Source organism: Leuresthes tenuis, unplaced genomic scaffold (assembly GCF_036924035.1).
Source record: "Leuresthes tenuis unplaced genomic scaffold, fLeuTen1.0.hap1 SCAF_18, whole genome shotgun sequence".
Taxonomy (NCBI): domain Eukaryota; kingdom Metazoa; phylum Chordata; class Actinopteri; order Atheriniformes; family Atherinopsidae; genus Leuresthes; species Leuresthes tenuis.
In genome coordinates, this window is record NW_027325372.1 from 26,683,494 (window position 1) to 26,699,642 (window position 16,149).

Below are 16,149 nucleotides of genomic sequence, written 5' to 3' on the forward strand. Positions count from 1 at the left end.
AGCTCGATTGGCCGAATACCCTTAGATCCTATTTCGGTGAATTTGACATCTGCCTTACATGTAACAGATTAGCGGTTTAGCAGTTTTAATTTAGTTTGAGTGAAGGAATTCATTTTATAGCAAAATCCGAAATCGTGAAGCACTCATGAAAGTAAGCTTATTCTCGGATTCCTGAAACTTTAGATTTGCTCTTTCTTTTACTGCAAAGTACAACGTTGTTTTTTTTGTTTAAATCTTTCTAGACATGGTAAATATGAACGACAAAGCAGTTTTAACATAGTTTGAGTGAAGGAATTCATTTTATAGATAAAATCCCAAGAGTCTGCAGAGAAAAGAGAGTGAATGCGAAGTAGACTTTAACACGGCTATGGGAGCGAGCCGAGTGTCGGCTAACCGGGAGAATTGCTTGAAAGAAACGCGACACAGAATGAGCGGTCAGAACAAAGCCTCAATACGGGATTCTCGTGGTGTTTTTGTTGCTGCCTTGTCTTTTGCATAGAGTAAAAGACAAGGCAGCCATCGAATAGGGCCCGATTGTTCCTACTTGGTCAGCCGAGGAGCAAGGGGGGGGGGGGCAAGCGTCTCAACCAAGCAAAGCTCACCATGGGGAAGGTGGCTATACCAACTAGCCTGATGCCCTGCTCCCGCAGTGACGGATAATCGTACTCTGGTTTCTCTTCATAACATACAAGTCTTTCGCCTTTTACTAAAGACTTCCGTGGAGAGCAGCACTAATGAGTTGTTTCTATTATTGTCAGGCTTTACCTTTGCGGGTGAAGCCCTTTCTGTCTGTGCAAAAGAAATCTTGCTACTTTGCAGAGTGACTTCTCTGAGTAGAGTCGCCTTACTTGTTGCGACTGTGCCGATGTTCGAAGCTGGAGTGCAAAGTTGTTGCTTGAATGGTGCTTGCTGGAGCATGCGGGAGTGCAAAGTTATACCATTTAAAAGGGCTGAAGAGTGAGTGCTCAGTGCAGCGGGTGGGCGGAGGTGCAACGTGACACTCTGGCCACCTATGGCCATAAAAAGAACACTGCTACAAGTGCGCATTGTGCCAGCAAGGGCCCTCGGACCTGAAACAGTGGACAGTTATCGCTTCTCGGCCTTTTGGCTAAGATCAAGTGTAGTATCTGTTCTTATCAGTTTAATATGTCCTCTATACGAGGACAACATATAAAATGGATTTTTAAGAATAGGAGTTGAAAAAGAAGCTTGCTCCGTTCACTCCAAGCCTCGACCCGGTACTGCAGTGCCGCTGGGAACGGTGCGCTCTCCTCTGCTCTTGTGAAAAAGCAAACAGCGGTGCAGGATGGAAGTTTCAGGGAGCCCAAGATGAAACTTTCTTTTAATCTGCTGAGAAAAGAGAGTGAATGCGAAGTGGACTTTAACACGGCTCTGGGAGCGAGCCGAGTGCGGGCTAACCGGGAGAATTGCTTGAAAGAAACGCGACACCGAATGAGTGGTCAGAACAAAGCCTCAAGACGGTGTTCCCGTGGTGTTTGTGGCTGCCTTGTCTTTTGCACAGAGTAAAATACAAGGCAGCCATCGAATAGATTGTTTCTACTTGGTCAGCCGAGGAGCAGGGGGGGGGGGGCAAGCGTCTCAACCAAGCAAAGCTCACCAAGTAGGAACAATCGGGCCCTTTTCGATGGCTGCAACACCTGAAAGAGATATTGATGCGAGACCCGATCAAATGCTTTTTCAAAGTCTAAATTTAAGATGACAAGCCGGGTGTTTCTGTCTCTAGCGTAATCAATGATGTCTCGAATCAGTACGAGGCTGTCGGTGAGTTGTCTCCCTGAGATGGCACAAGCTTGGTCTGGGTGAATTACCTCCTCTAAAACAGAGGACATCCGTGTCGCTAAAACCTTGCTAAAAAGTTTACAGTCAAAGTTTAAAAGTGTGATGGGCCTCCAATTCTTTAGGTCAGTCTTATAATTTTTTTTATAAAGTAGAGTCACTATTCCCACTCTAAAACTGTCAGGCAGTCGGTCGAGTTTTTCAAAATCTTTAAAAACATCTAAAATGTCTGATGATAAAAGGTCCCAATAGGTCAGATAGAATTCTGCAGGAAGCCCGTCTAAACCCGGAGCTCGACTTCTCTTAAAACCTGTTAGGCATTTTTTTAACTCTAAAGCAGTAAAATTCTGTGTCAAGTGTGCATTCTCTTTTACGGTTTTGTCAACGAATTTTAAGATTTCTGCCGATGTTTCCAAGTGCACTGGTTTCTCTTTGTACATGTTACTATAAAAGGTATGTACAGTTTCAATCATCTCTTGTGTGGATTTTGTTAAAAACCCATCTTCTCTTTTTAGATTTTGAATACACTCCTTTTTATTTATAACTTTCTTTCTTTTTCCTGCTCCCTGCTTCTTACAAAAAATCCTTTACTCTTTATTTCTGCTAAAACTGACATTTCCTTTTTGACATCTTTGATTTCTTCTTTAAAGTCTATGCCACACTGATTTAGTTTAAAGTAGCTCTGTAAGCGTTTATGTAGTCCCATCATACATCTATTCTCTTTCCTTTTTTTACGTTTACCTTGCTGTTTAAAAAAAGTCTGGGTCGTTTCCTTCACCATTTCCCACCATTGTGCATGTGTTTCGTAGAGGTCTTGAAGGGTCTGCCACTCTTTATAACATTCCCTGTACTGACTGACTATGATTTCATCCTCCAACAGGGAACAGTTGAGTTTCCACAGACCACTTCCTACCGTCACACCAGAAGGGGGTGAAAGGGTGCAGGAGAGCATAAGGTGGTCTGAAATGAAAACAGGGGTTATTCTAACATCAGTGGGTGGGCAATCTCTAGTAAAGAAATAATCAATGCGAGAGGCTCTGGTGCCATCATGACTAAACTAGGTGAAGCCCTCCTCTCTGGGATGCATGGTTTTAAAACAGTCAGTAAGCTTAAAATCCCTGCATATGCCCTGAAGTAAAATCGAAGTCTTATCCACTTTAAAATCTACCCCTGCTCTTTTTCTATCTTTCCTGCTCAAGATACAGTTAAAATCCCCTCCTACAACTAAAGGTACTTGCCCTAGCATGTAAAGCTGTATATCTTCTAAAAGGTCATACCTTTAATTTTTTCCATTGAAACCATAAATATTTAAGAGGTTAAAGTCTTGCCCCATAAAATTCAAGTGTGCTAAAAGTGCCCGTCCGTCTCTCACCACTGTGCTACCTTTCACCAGAACATGCAGATTTTTAATTAGAATGACCACACCATCATTTTTATTTTGATTTGAGCCACTCCATATCGATAAATGGGGCCACGTTTCCTCCCATTGTCTATGGTTTTTTAAAAAAGGTAGTCCACATTCTTGTATTAAAAACACATCTGATTTTATGGAGTCTAAGAAGGATAAAATACTCTGGGCTCTTGTCTTTGATTTCACACTTCTCACATTTAGTGTTGAGAAGGTGAGAACCATTAAAAGCATAAAGGAAAGTAGGTATGTCATTTTCGTTTTTCTAAGTTATCAAAACAAATTACACACAGGTTATTTCTTGGGAAACTAGCTCTTCCTTCATTTCTTTAGGTGAAAAGTGAGTAGGGTGATCTATATTTCCTTTTCGGACTCTCGGTGTTGGCCTCTGACGCAATGTTGCATTTAACTTTGAGTCCCTGGGGGTTGATTGCAGAGCTGAAGTTAAAAAGGAGACCTCATTTGGTGAGTCGGAGGGGAAGACTCTAGGTTCTTCCACTGAAGAACTGTCTGAAAGGGACCTAACCCTTCCCCTCTTCTCTGATACCACTGGGGAATCAGAGGCTCAGATGCCGTCCTCTTCGGCTGTTGACCTTCGGGGAGGTGAGTATCTTTACTAGACTCACCTGTCTGCTCTTCCTCCTCATTTAGCGTAGCTCCACCCTCTGCCTGTGAATTCTCACAGACTTCAACACTGAGTGGTGAGGCCTCTACAGGCCCCTCCCCTTTTTGCTCCTCACTTCCAATCCAAGCTTTTGGCGGGAAGTTTGAATTTATTGGGTCAACCTCTTCACTTTGTTCACCAACTGCCACCTTTGGTCCTTCTCTTTGTTGGCTTGACTGTGGCTTTACCGTCTTTAATTTGTTGGCAAAAGATTTAGGGCAATCTCTGAAGAGGTGATTTAATTCTCCACAGAGATTACATTTCTTGCCATTTGGACACTCTCCAAAAGTTTGCCCAATTTCTCTGCTCTTCCCACATAACACCTTGGTACAAGCCTCAACCAGGTGCCCATGCTCACCACACTTGCGGCAGAACTTGGGCTGCCCCTGGTAGTGGATGTAACCTCGGTTTTCAAGGTGGCCAGAGTGTCGCCCACCCGCTGCACTGAGCACTCTTCAGCCCTTTTAAATGGTATAACTTTGCACTCCCGCACGCTCCAGCAAGCACCATTCAAGCAACAACTTTGCACTCCAGCTTCGAACATCGGCACAGTCGCAACAAGTAAGGCGACTCTACTCAGAGAAGTCACTCTGCACAGTAAGAAGATTTCTTTTGCACAGACAGAAAGGGCTTCACCTGCAAAGGTAAAGCCTGCCAAAAATAGAAACAACTCATTAGTGCTGCTCTCCACAGAAATCTTTAGTAAAAGGCGAAAGACTTGTACGTTATGAAGAGAAACCAGAGTACGATTATCCGTCACTGCGGGAGCAGGGCATCAGGCTAGTTGGCATAGCCACCTTCCCCATGGTGAGCTTTGCTTGGTTGAGACGCTTGCCCCCCCCCCCCCTGCTCCTCGGCTGACCAACTAGGAACAATCGGGCCCTATTCGATGGCTGCCTTGTCTTTTACTCTGTGCAAAAGACAAGGCAGCAACAAAAACACCACGAGAATCCCGTATTGAGGCTTTGTTCTGATCGCTCATTCGGTGTCGCGTTTCTTTCAAGCAATTCTCCCGGTTAGCCCACACTCGGCTCGCTCCCATAGCCGTGTTAAAGTCTACTTCGCATTCACTCTCTTTTCTCAGCAGACTCTTGGGATTTTATCTATAAAATGAATTCCTTCACTCAAACTATGTGAAAACTGCTTTGTCCTTAATATTTACCATGTCTAGAAAGATTTAAACAAAAAAAACAACGTTGTACTTTGCAGTAAAAGAAAGAGCAAATCTAAAGTTTCAGGAATCCGAGAATAAGCTTACTTTCATGAGTGCTTCACGATTTCGGATTTTGCTATAAAATGAATTCCTTCACTCAAACTAAATTAAAACTGCTAAACCGCTAATCTGTTATATGTAAGGCAGATGTCAAATTCACCGAAATAGGATCAAAGGGTATTCGGCCAATCGAGCTGTAGCAGCTTCGGTAAAAGAGTATAAGTTGAAGAGTTTGTGAATAAAGGTGTGCGCACACATAGTGTGCTGTACGAAAATAGGCAGGGAGCAATGCCGGCTGGGGTATATGTTCTTGTATGTTGTCTGACTGTTTGATTTGAATGTGTTGTGTAAGTGTCCTGTTGAATGTTACATGTTTGGGCTTTGACACGCTTCACTGTGGTTGTTAACTGTGTGGTGTGTCCTGAAATGTTATATGTTTGGGCTGTGTGACATGCTTAATGCTTGTCAGTAGCTACCCACTTATTCATATATAGCAACTGACAACATAAGAAGTCCGGACATACTTTGATAGTAGTTGTAGAAGTATCCTTATTGATAATAGATCACTAATTCATAGTGATAGAACAGTAGATGAACAGGTGCTTGCACATGTCTCACGAAAATAAAATGGGTGTATGATTGCTGACGGCAGAGCAATACTGCCAAACTTATGAGTTCTTGTGGCAAACTTGATTCAGTGTCTTGACGTGTATACGCTGTTTCGCTGACTTGATTGTCACAAGAAACAAAGTGTGTTTGATAAGATCCGACCATTTTATTACGGGAGGACCAGTATGTATGGATTCTGATGTGACTGATAAACCCATTCGTATCTTAAGCATAATCTAATACGTGAGACAACGCCCTGGCACACGATAAAAAAAAAAAAAGAGAGAGAGCGGTTTTGTGTCCCCACAGTCCATAATGTAGAAAAGAGAGAAAAAAGCCTTTCTGATTTGGTGTGTGTGCTCATAGTGCAGAGTGTAGAGAAAAGAAAGCCATTTTGGTGTCACGGGTGTTGTGACTTACACACACACATTTCTAAATTGAGAAAGGAAATTATTTTAGAGGAAGCACTAGAGTTTAGATCCCACATTTGTTGATAGGCATTCATTTATTTCTTCACTTCTGATGAAGTTTCAACAATAAACAACAAACTTTGTATTATGAGAAAGAACCAGACTCATTCTTCAGGGATCCGAAAATAAGGTCTATTTTATGAGTTATGCACGAATTCGGATTCTCCTATAAAACGAATTCATTAACTCAAACCAAGTTCAGACTGCTTTGTCCTTCATATTTATTCATGTCTAATCAAGTTTCAACGATAAACAACGTTGTACTTTGTAGAATGAGAAAGAACTTCTTCAGCAATAAGCATCTCTCGACATATGACGAAATACAGATTTTGCTATAAAATGAATTCCTTCTATCAGCCTGACTTAAAACTGTTTGTCCTCCTTATTTATCCACTTCAATTAACAACAATTAAAAAAAATTTGTAGTTTGAGAAAGAACAACTTAATCTTCAGCAATCAGTATAAAAAGAGGTGCAAATGCCAACCATACATACCTAAAAGGTGGAGCGGAAGTATTCAGCTGCAAGTAGGTGTGAATGTTCGACCATAATTTGTAAAAAGCGGGTAAGAAAAGGTTCGAATGCCCGACTATATATTAACAAAAGCGGGAGGAGAGGTCTTCGGATGAGAGTGGGTGAGAATTTCCAACCATAATCTATAAAATACGGTGAAAAAAAATATGTGAATGCCTCATAGAACACTAAAAGCGGAAGTGTTCGGCTGCAAGAAGGTGTGAATGTCCGACTATATTTGGTGAAAAGCAGGTGAAGCAAGGTCTGAATGCCCAACCTTACATCATCAAAAGCGAGATCAGAGGTGTTTGGCTGCAAGAAGGCCATAGTTTGCCAAAAGCGGGTAAGGTGCGAATGACCGACTAAATATCAACAAAAGTGGGGGCGGAGGTCTTCGGATGCAAGTGGGTGTGAATATCCAACCATACAAGTATGGTGGAGAGGAAGCTGTGAATGGCCGACCATAGTAAAAGGCGGGTGAGAGAAGGTGCGAATGTCAAACCATACATAATCAAAACAGGGAGCGGAGGTGTTCTGCTGTAAGAAGGTGTGAATGTCCAACCATAGTTGGTAAAAAGCGGGTAAGAAAAGGTTAAAATACCCGACTGTACACAATCAATAGCGGGAGCGGAGTTGTTCGGCTACTAAAAGGTGTGAAAGTCCGACCATGGTTTGTAAAAAGCGGGTAAGAAAAGTTGCGAATGCCCGACAATGTATGATCAAAAGAGGGAGTGGAGGTTTTCGGCTGCAAGAAGGTCTGAATGTCCAACCATAATTGGTAAAAACCGGGGAAGAAAAGGCTCGAATGCCCGACTATACACCATCAAAAGTGGGAGCGGAGGTGTTCAGCTGCAAGACGGTCTGAATGTCCATCAAAAATTGCTAGAAAACATGAAAGAAAATTTTCGAATATCAAACTGCACATGATCATAAGCGGGAGAGGAGGTGTTCAGCTGCAAGAAGGTGTGAATGTCTACCCATAATTACTGAAAAATGGGTAAGAAAAGGTGCGAATGCCTAACCATACATCATCAAAAGAGGGAGCGGAGGTGTTCCGCTGTAAGACGGTGTGAATGTCCGACCATAGATGGTAAAAAGCGGGTAAGAAAAGGTTAAATTACCCGACTGTACACAATCAAAAGAGGGAGCGGAGTTGTTCAGCTAAGAGAAGGTGTGAAAGTCCGACCTTGGTTTGTAAAAAGCGGGTAAGAAAAGGTTCGTATGCCCGAATATACACCATCAAAAGCGGAAGCGGAGGTGTTCGGCTGCAAGATATTGTGAACGTCCGACCAAAGTTTGTAAAAAGCAGTTAAGAAAAGGTTCGAATATCTAACCAAACATAATCAAAAGCGGGAGCAGAGCTGTTCGACTGGAAGTAGGTGTGAATGTCAGATCATAATTTGCAAAAAGCTGATGAGAAAGGGTGAGAATGCCCGACTATACACCATCAGATGCGGTAGCGGAGTTGTTCGGCTGTGAGTAGGTGTGAATCTCCAACCATAATTGCTGAAAAATGTGTTAGAAAAGGTAAAAATGCCGGTCCATACATCATCAAAATCGGGAGAGGTGGTGTTCAGCTGCAAGAAGGTCTAAATGTCCATCAATAATTGCTAGAAAACATGAAAGAAAATTTTCGAAAATCAAACCACACATGATCATAAGTGGGAGAGGAGGTGTTCAGCTGCAAGAAGGTGTGAATGTCCACCCATAATACCTGAAAAATGGGTAAAAAAAAGGTGCGAATGCCCAACCATACATCATCAAAAGCAGGAGTGCATGTGTTCGGCTACAAGAAGGTGTGAACGTCCAACCAAAGTTTGTAAAAAGCAGTTAAGAAAAGGTTAGAATATCCAACCATACATAATCAAAAGCGGGAGCAGAGCTGTTCGACTGCAAGTAGGTGTGAATGTCAGATCATAATTTGCAAAAAGCTGATGAGAAAGGGTGAGAATGCCCGACTATACACCATCAAATGCGGGAGCGGAGTTGTTCGGCTGTGAGTAGGTGTGAATCTCCAACCATAATTGCTGAAAAATGTGTTAGAAAAGGTAAAAATGCCGGTCCATACATAATCAAAATCGGGAGAGGTGGTGTTCAACTGCAAGAAGGTCTAAATGTCCATCAATAATTGCTAGAAAACATGAAAGAAAATTTCTGAAAATCAAACCACACATGATCATAAGTGGGAGAGGAGGTGTTCAGCTGCAAGAAGGTGTGAATGTCCACCCATAATACCAGAAAAATGGGTAAAAAAAAGGTGCGAATGCCCAACCATACATCATCAAAAGCAGGAGTGCATGTGTTCGGCTACAAGAAGGTGTGAACGTCCAATCAAAGTTTGTAAAAAGCAGTTAAGAAAAGGTTCGAATATCCAACCATACATAATCAAAAGCGGGAGCAGAGCTGTTCGACTGCAAGTAGGTGTGAATGTCAGATCATAATTTGCAAAAAGCTGATGAGAAAGGGTGAGAATGCCCGACTATACACCATCAAATGCGGGAGCGGAGTTGTTCGGCTGTGACTAGGTGTGAATCTCCGACCATAATTGCTGAAAAATGTGTTAGAAAAGGTAAGAATGCCGGTCCATACATCATCAAAAGCGAGAGAGGTTGTGTTTGGCTGCAAGTAGGTGTGAATGTCCAGCCATAATTACTCACAAACGGGTAAGAAAAGGTAGTATTGCCAGACCATATATGATCAAAACAGGGAGCGGAGGTGTTCAGCTGCAAGAAGGTTTGAATGTCCGACTAAAGTTCAAATATATTAACAAAAGCGGGAGGAGAGGTCTTCGGATGAGAGTGGTTGAAAATTTCCAACCATAATGTATAAAATGCGGTGAAAAAAAGGTGTGATAGAACACTAAAAGGTGGAGCGGAAGTGTTCGGCTGCAAGAAGGTGTGAATGTCCGACTATATTTGGTGAAAAGCAGGTGAAGCAAGGTCTGAATTCCCAACCTTACATCATCAAAAGCGAGATCAGAGGTGTTTGGCTGCAAAAAGGCCATAGTTTGCCAAAAGCGGGTAAGGTGCGAATGTCCGACTAAATATCAACAAAATTTGGGGCGGAGGTCTTCGGATGCAAGTGGGTGTGAATGTCCGACTACATTTGGTGAAAAGCAGGTGAAGCAAGGTCTGAATGCCCAACCTTACATCATCAAAAGCGAGATCAGAGGTGTTTGGCTGCAAGAAGGCCATAGTTTGCCAAAAGTGGGGGCGGAGGTCTTCGCATGCAAGTGGGTGTGAATATCCCACCATACAAGTATGGTGGAGAGGAAGCTGTGAATGGCCGACCATAGTAAAAGGCGGGTGAGAGAAGGTGCGAATGTCAAACCATACATAATCAAAACAGGGAGCGGAGGTGTTCTGCTGTAAGAAGGTGTGAATGTCAAACCATAGTTGGTAAAAAGCGGGTAAGAAAAGGTTAAAATACCCGACTGTACACAATCAATAGCGGGAGCGGAGTTGTTCGGCTACTAAAAGGTGTGAAAGTCCGACCATGGTTTGTAAAAAGCGGGTAAGAAAAGGTGCGAATGCCCGACAATGTATGATCAAAAGAGGGAGTGGAGGTTTTCGGCTGCAAGAAGGTCTGAATGTCCAACCAAAATTTGTAAAAACCGGGGAAGAAAAGGCTCGAAAGCCCGACTATACACCATCAAAAGTGGGAGCGGAGGTGTTCAGCTGCAAGACGGTCTGAATGTCCATCAATAATTAATAGAAAACATGAAAGAAAATTTTCGAATATCAAACTGCACATGATCATAAGCGGGAGAGGAGGTGTTCAGCTGCAAGAAGGTGTGAATGTCTACCCATAATTACTGAAAAATGGGTAAGAAAAGGTGCGAATGCCTAACCATACATCATCAAAAGAGGGAGCGGAGGTGTTCCGTTGTAAGACGGTGTGAATGTCCGACCATAGATGGTAAAAAGCGGGTAAGAAAAGGTTAAATTACCCGACTGTACACAATCAAAAGAGGGAGCGGAGTTGTTCAGCTAAGAGAAGGTGTGAAAGTCCGACCTTGGTTTGTAAAAAGCGGGTAAGAAAAGGTTCGTATGCCCGAATATACACCATCAAAAGCGGAAGCGGAGGTGTTCGGCTGCAAGATATTGTGAACGTCCGACCAAAGTTTGTAAAAAGCAGTTAAGAAAAGGTTCGAATATCTAACCAAACATAATCAAAAGCGGGAGCAGAGCTTTTCGACTGGAAGTAGGTGTGAATGTTTTTGAAGGTTTTTGATGATGTATGGTTGGGCATTCACACCTTTTTTTTGCCCATTTTTCAGGAATTATGGGTGGACATTCACACCTTGCAGCTGAACACCTCCTATCCCACTTATGATCATGTGCGGTTTGATTTTCGAAAAGTTTCTTTCATGTTTTCTAGCAATTATTGATGGACATGTAGACCTTCTTGCAGCTGAACACCTCCGCTCCCGCTTTTGATCATACATTGTCAGGCATTCGCACCTTGTCTTACCCACTTTTTACAAACTTTAGTCGAACAGTCACACCTTTTTGCAGCCGAACACCACCTCTCCCGCTTTTGATGATGTATGGTCCAGCATTCTTACCTTTTCTAACACATTCTTCAGCAATTATGGTCGGACATTCACACCTACTCAGAGCCGAACACCTCCACTCCCGCATTTGATGGTGTATAGTCGGGCATTCTCACCCTTTCTCATCAGCTTTTTACAAATTATGATCTGACATTCACACCTGCTTTTGATGATGTATTGTTAGGCATTCGCACCTTTTTTTTTACCCATTTTTCAGGAATTATGGGTGGACATTCACACCTTCTTGCAGCCGAACACCTCCTCTCCCGCTTATGATCATGTGCGGTTTGATATTCGAAAATTTACTTTCTTGTTTTAAAGCAATTATTGGTGGACATTCAAAGCTTCTTTTTGATGGTGTATAGTCGGGCTTTCGAGCCTTTTCTTCCTGGTTTTTACAAACCATGGTCGGACTTTCACACCTTCTTGTAGCCGAACAACTCCGCTCCCGCTATTGATTGTGTACAGTCGGGTATTTTAACCTTTTCTTACCCGCTTTTTACCAACTATGGTTGGACATTCACACCATCTTACAGCGGAACACCTCCGCTCCCGCTTTTTATGGTGTATAGTCGGGCATTCGAACCTTTTCTTACCCGCTATTTACAAACTATGGTAGGACATTCAAACTTTCGTGTATCCGAAAACCTCCGCTCTCTCTTTTGATCATACATTGTCGGACATTCGCACCTTTTCTTACCCGCTTTTTACAAACCATGGTCGGACTGTCACATCTTCTTGTAGCCGAACACATTCGCTCCCGCTATTGATTGTGTACAGTCGGGTATATTAACCTTTTCTTACCCGCTTTTTACCAAGTATGGTTGGACATTCACACCTTCGTACAGCGGAACACCTCCGCTCCCTCTTTTGATGGTGTATGTTCGGGCATTCAAACCTTTTCTTACCCGCTTTTTCCAAACTATGGTCGGCTATTCACAGCTTCCTCTCCACCATACTTGTATCGTGGGATATTCACACCCACTTGCATCCGAAGACCTCCACCCCAAATTTTGTTGATATTTAGTCGGACATTCGCACCTTACCCGCTTTTGGCAAACTATGGCCTTCTTGCAGCCAAACAACTCTGCTCTTGCTTTTGATGATGTAAGGTTGGGCATTCAGACCTTGCTTCACCTGCTTTTCACCAAATATAGTCGGACATTCACACCTTCTTGCAGCCGAACACTTCCGCTCCACCTTTTAGTGTTCTATCACACCTTTTTTTTCACCGCATTTTATAGATTATGGTTGGAAATTCTCAACCACTCTCATCCGAAGACCTCTCCTCCCGCTTTTGTTAATATATTTGAACTTTAGTTTGACATTCAAACCTTCTTGCAGCTGAACCACCTCCGCTCCCTGTTTTGATCATATATGGTCTGGCTACTACCTTTTCTTACCCGTTTGTGAGTAATTATGGCTCGACATTCACACCTACTTGCAGTCGAACACAACCTCTCTCGCTTTTGATGATGTATGGACCGGCATTTTTACCTTTTCTAACACATTTTTCAGCAATTATGGTCGGAGATTCACACCTACTCACAGCCGAACAACTCCGCTCCCGCATTTGATGATGTATAGTCGGGCATTCTCACCCTTTCTCATCAGCTTTTTGCAAATTATGATCTGACATTCACACCTACTTGCAGTCGAACACCTCTGCTCCCGCTTTTGATTATGTTTGGTTGGATATTCGAACCTTTTCTTAACTTCTTTTTACATATTTTGGTTGGACGTTCACACCTTCTTGTAGCCGAACACTTCCACTCCTGCTTTTGATGATGTATGGTTGGGCATTCACACCTTTTTTTTGCCCATTTTTCAGGAATTATGGGTGGACATTCACACCTTGTAGCTGAACACCTCCTATCCCACTTATGATCATGTGCGGTTTGATTTTCGAAAAGTTTCTTTCATGTTTTCTAGCAATTATTGATGGACATGTAGACCTTCTTGCAGCTGAACACCTCCGCTCCCGCTTTTGATCATACATTGTCAGGCATTCGCACCTTGTCTTACCCACTTTTTACAAACTTTAGTCGAACAGTCACACCTTTTTGCAGCCGAACACCACCTCTCCCGCTTTTGATGATGTATGGTCCAGCATTCTTATCTTTTCTAACACATTCTTCAGCAATTATGGTCGGACATTCACACCTACTCAGAGCCGAACACCTCCGCTCCCGCATTTGATGGTGTATAGTCGGGCATTCTCACCCTTTCTCATCAGCTTTTTACAAATTATGATCTGACATTCACACCTGCTTTTGATAATGTATTGTTAGGCATTCGCACCTTTTTTTTTACCCATTTTTCATGAATTATGGGTGGACATTCACACCTTCTTGCAGCCGAACACCTCCTCTCCCGCTTATGATCATGTGCGGTTTGATATTCGAAAATTTACTTTCTTGTTTTAAAGCAATTATTGATGGACATTCAAACCTTCTTTTTGATGGTGTATAGTCGGGCTTTCGAGCCTTTTCTTCCCGGTTTTTACAAACCATGGTCGGACTTTCACACCTTCTTGTAGCCGAACAACTCCGCTCCCGCTTTTGATTGTGTACAGTCGGGTATTTTAACCTTTTCTTACCCGCTTTTTACCAACTATGGTCGGATATTCACACCGTCTTACAGCGGAACACCTCTGCTCCCGCTTTTGATGGTGTATAGTCGGGCATTCGAAGCTTTTCTTACCCGCTTTTTACCAACTATGGTGGGACATTCAAACCTTCTTGTATCCGAAAACCTCCGCTCTCTCTTTTGATCATACATTGTCTGACATTCGCACCTTTTCTTACCCGCTTTTTACAAACCATGGTCGGACTTTCACATCTTCTTGTAGCCGAACACATCCGCTCCCGCTATTGATTGTGTACAGTCGGGTATTTTAACCTTTTCTTACCCGCTTTTTACCAAGTATGGTCGGACATTCACACCTTCGTACAGCGGAACACCTCCGCTCCCTCTTTTGATGGTGTATGTTCGGGCATTCAAACCTTTTCTTACCCGCTTTTTCCAAACCATGGTCGGCTATTCACAGCTTCCTCTCCACCATACTTGTATGGTGGGATATTCACACCCACTTGCATCCGAAGACCTCCGCCCCAAATTTTGTTGATATTTAGTCGGACATTCGCACCTTACCTGCTTTTGGCAAACTATGGCCTTCTTGCAGCCAAACACCTCTGATCTCGCTTTTGATGATGTAAGGTTGGGCATTCAGACCTTGCTTCACCTGCTTTTCACCAAATATAGTCGGACATTCACACCTTCTTGCAGCCGAACACTTCCGCTCCACCTTTTAGTCTTCTATCACACCTTTTTTTCACCGCATTTTATACATTATGGTCGGAAATTTTCAACCACTCTCATCCGAAGACCTCTCCTCCCGCTTTTGTTAATATATTTGAACTTTAGTCGGACATTCAAACCTTCTTGCAGCTGAACCACCTCCGCTCCCTGTTTTGATCATATATGGTCTGGCAATACTACCTTTTCTTACCCGTTTGTGAGTAATTATGGCTGGACATTCACACCTACTTGCAGCCGAACACAACCTCTCTCGCTTTTGATGATGTATGGACCGGCATTTTTACCTTTTCTAACACATTTTTCAGCAATTATGGTTGGAGATTCACACCTACTCACAGCCGAACAACTCCGCTACCGCATTTGATGGTGTATAGTCGGGCATTCTCACCCTTTCTCATCAGCTTTTTGCAAATTATGATCTGACATTCACACCTACTTCCAGTCGAAAAGCTCTGCTCCCGCTTTTGATTATGTTTGGTTAGATATTCGAACCTTTTCTTAACTGCTTTTTACAAACTTTGGTCGGACGTTCACAATATCTTGCAGCCGAACACCTCCGCTTCCGCTTTTGATGGTGTATATTCGGGCATACGAACCTTTTCTTACCCGCTTTTTACAAACCAAGGTCGGACTTTCACACCTTCTCTTAGCTGAACAACTCCGCTCCCTCTTTTGATTGTGTACAGTCGGGTAATTTAACCTTTTCTTACCCGCTTTTTACCATCTATGGTCGGACATTCACACCGTCTTACAACGGAACACCTCCGCTCCCTCTTTTGATGATGTATGGTTAGGCATTCGCACCTTTTCTTACCCATTTTTCAGTAATTATGGGTAGACATTCACACCTTCTTGCAGCTGAACACCTCCTCTCCCGCTTATGATCATGTGCAGTTTGATATTCGAAAATTTTCTTTCATGTTTTCTATTAATTATTGATGGACATTCAGACCGTCTTGCAGCTGAACACCTCCGCTCCCACTTTTGATGGTGTATAGTCGGGCTTTCGAGCCTTTTCTTCCCCGGTTTTTACAAATTTTGGTTGGACATTCAGACCTTCTTGCAGCCGAAAACCTCCACTCCCTCTTTTGATCATACATTGTCGGGCATTCGCACCTTTTCTTACCCGCTTTTTACAAACCATGGTCGGACTTTCACACCTTTTAGTAGCCGAACAACTCCGCTCCCGCTATTGATTGTGTACAGTCGGGTATTTTAACCTTTTCTTACCCGCTTTTTACCAACTATGGTTGGACATTCACACCTTCTTACAGCAGAACACCTCCGCTCCCTGTTTTGATTATGTATGGTTTGACATTCGCACCTTCTCTCACCCGCCTTTTACTATGGTCGGCCATTCACAGCTTCCTCTCCACCATACTTGTATGGTGGGATATTCACACCCACCTGCATCCGAAGACCTCCGCCCCCACTTTTGTTGATATTTAGTTGGTCATTCGCACCTTACCCGCTTTTGGCAAACTATGGCCTTCTTGCAGCCCAACACCTCTGATCTCGCTTTTGATGATTTAAGGTTGGGCATTCAGACCTTGCTTCACCTGCTTTTCACCAAATATAGTCGGACATTCACACCCACTTG

General features: G+C 43.0%; 3 non-coding genes across 3 annotated transcripts; 2 read left to right on the forward strand and 1 right to left on the reverse strand.

Annotated features, from left to right (window-relative positions):
* Positions 1 to 662: 662 nt before the first annotated feature.
* On the forward strand, positions 663 to 776 carry LOC140276418 (U5 spliceosomal RNA). The gene has a single exon (XR_011909014.1). It is a non-coding gene; the product is annotated as a U5 spliceosomal RNA (small nuclear RNA).
* A 312-nt stretch (positions 777 to 1,088) lies between these two features.
* LOC140276089 (U2 spliceosomal RNA) lies at positions 1,089 to 1,272 on the forward strand. The gene has a single exon (XR_011908775.1). It is a non-coding gene; the product is annotated as a U2 spliceosomal RNA (small nuclear RNA).
* A 3,230-nt stretch (positions 1,273 to 4,502) lies between these two features.
* Positions 4,503 to 4,616, reverse strand: LOC140276314 (U5 spliceosomal RNA). Its single transcript, XR_011908919.1, has one exon. It is a non-coding gene; the product is annotated as a U5 spliceosomal RNA (small nuclear RNA).
* Positions 4,617 to 16,149: the final 11,533 nt, after the last annotated feature.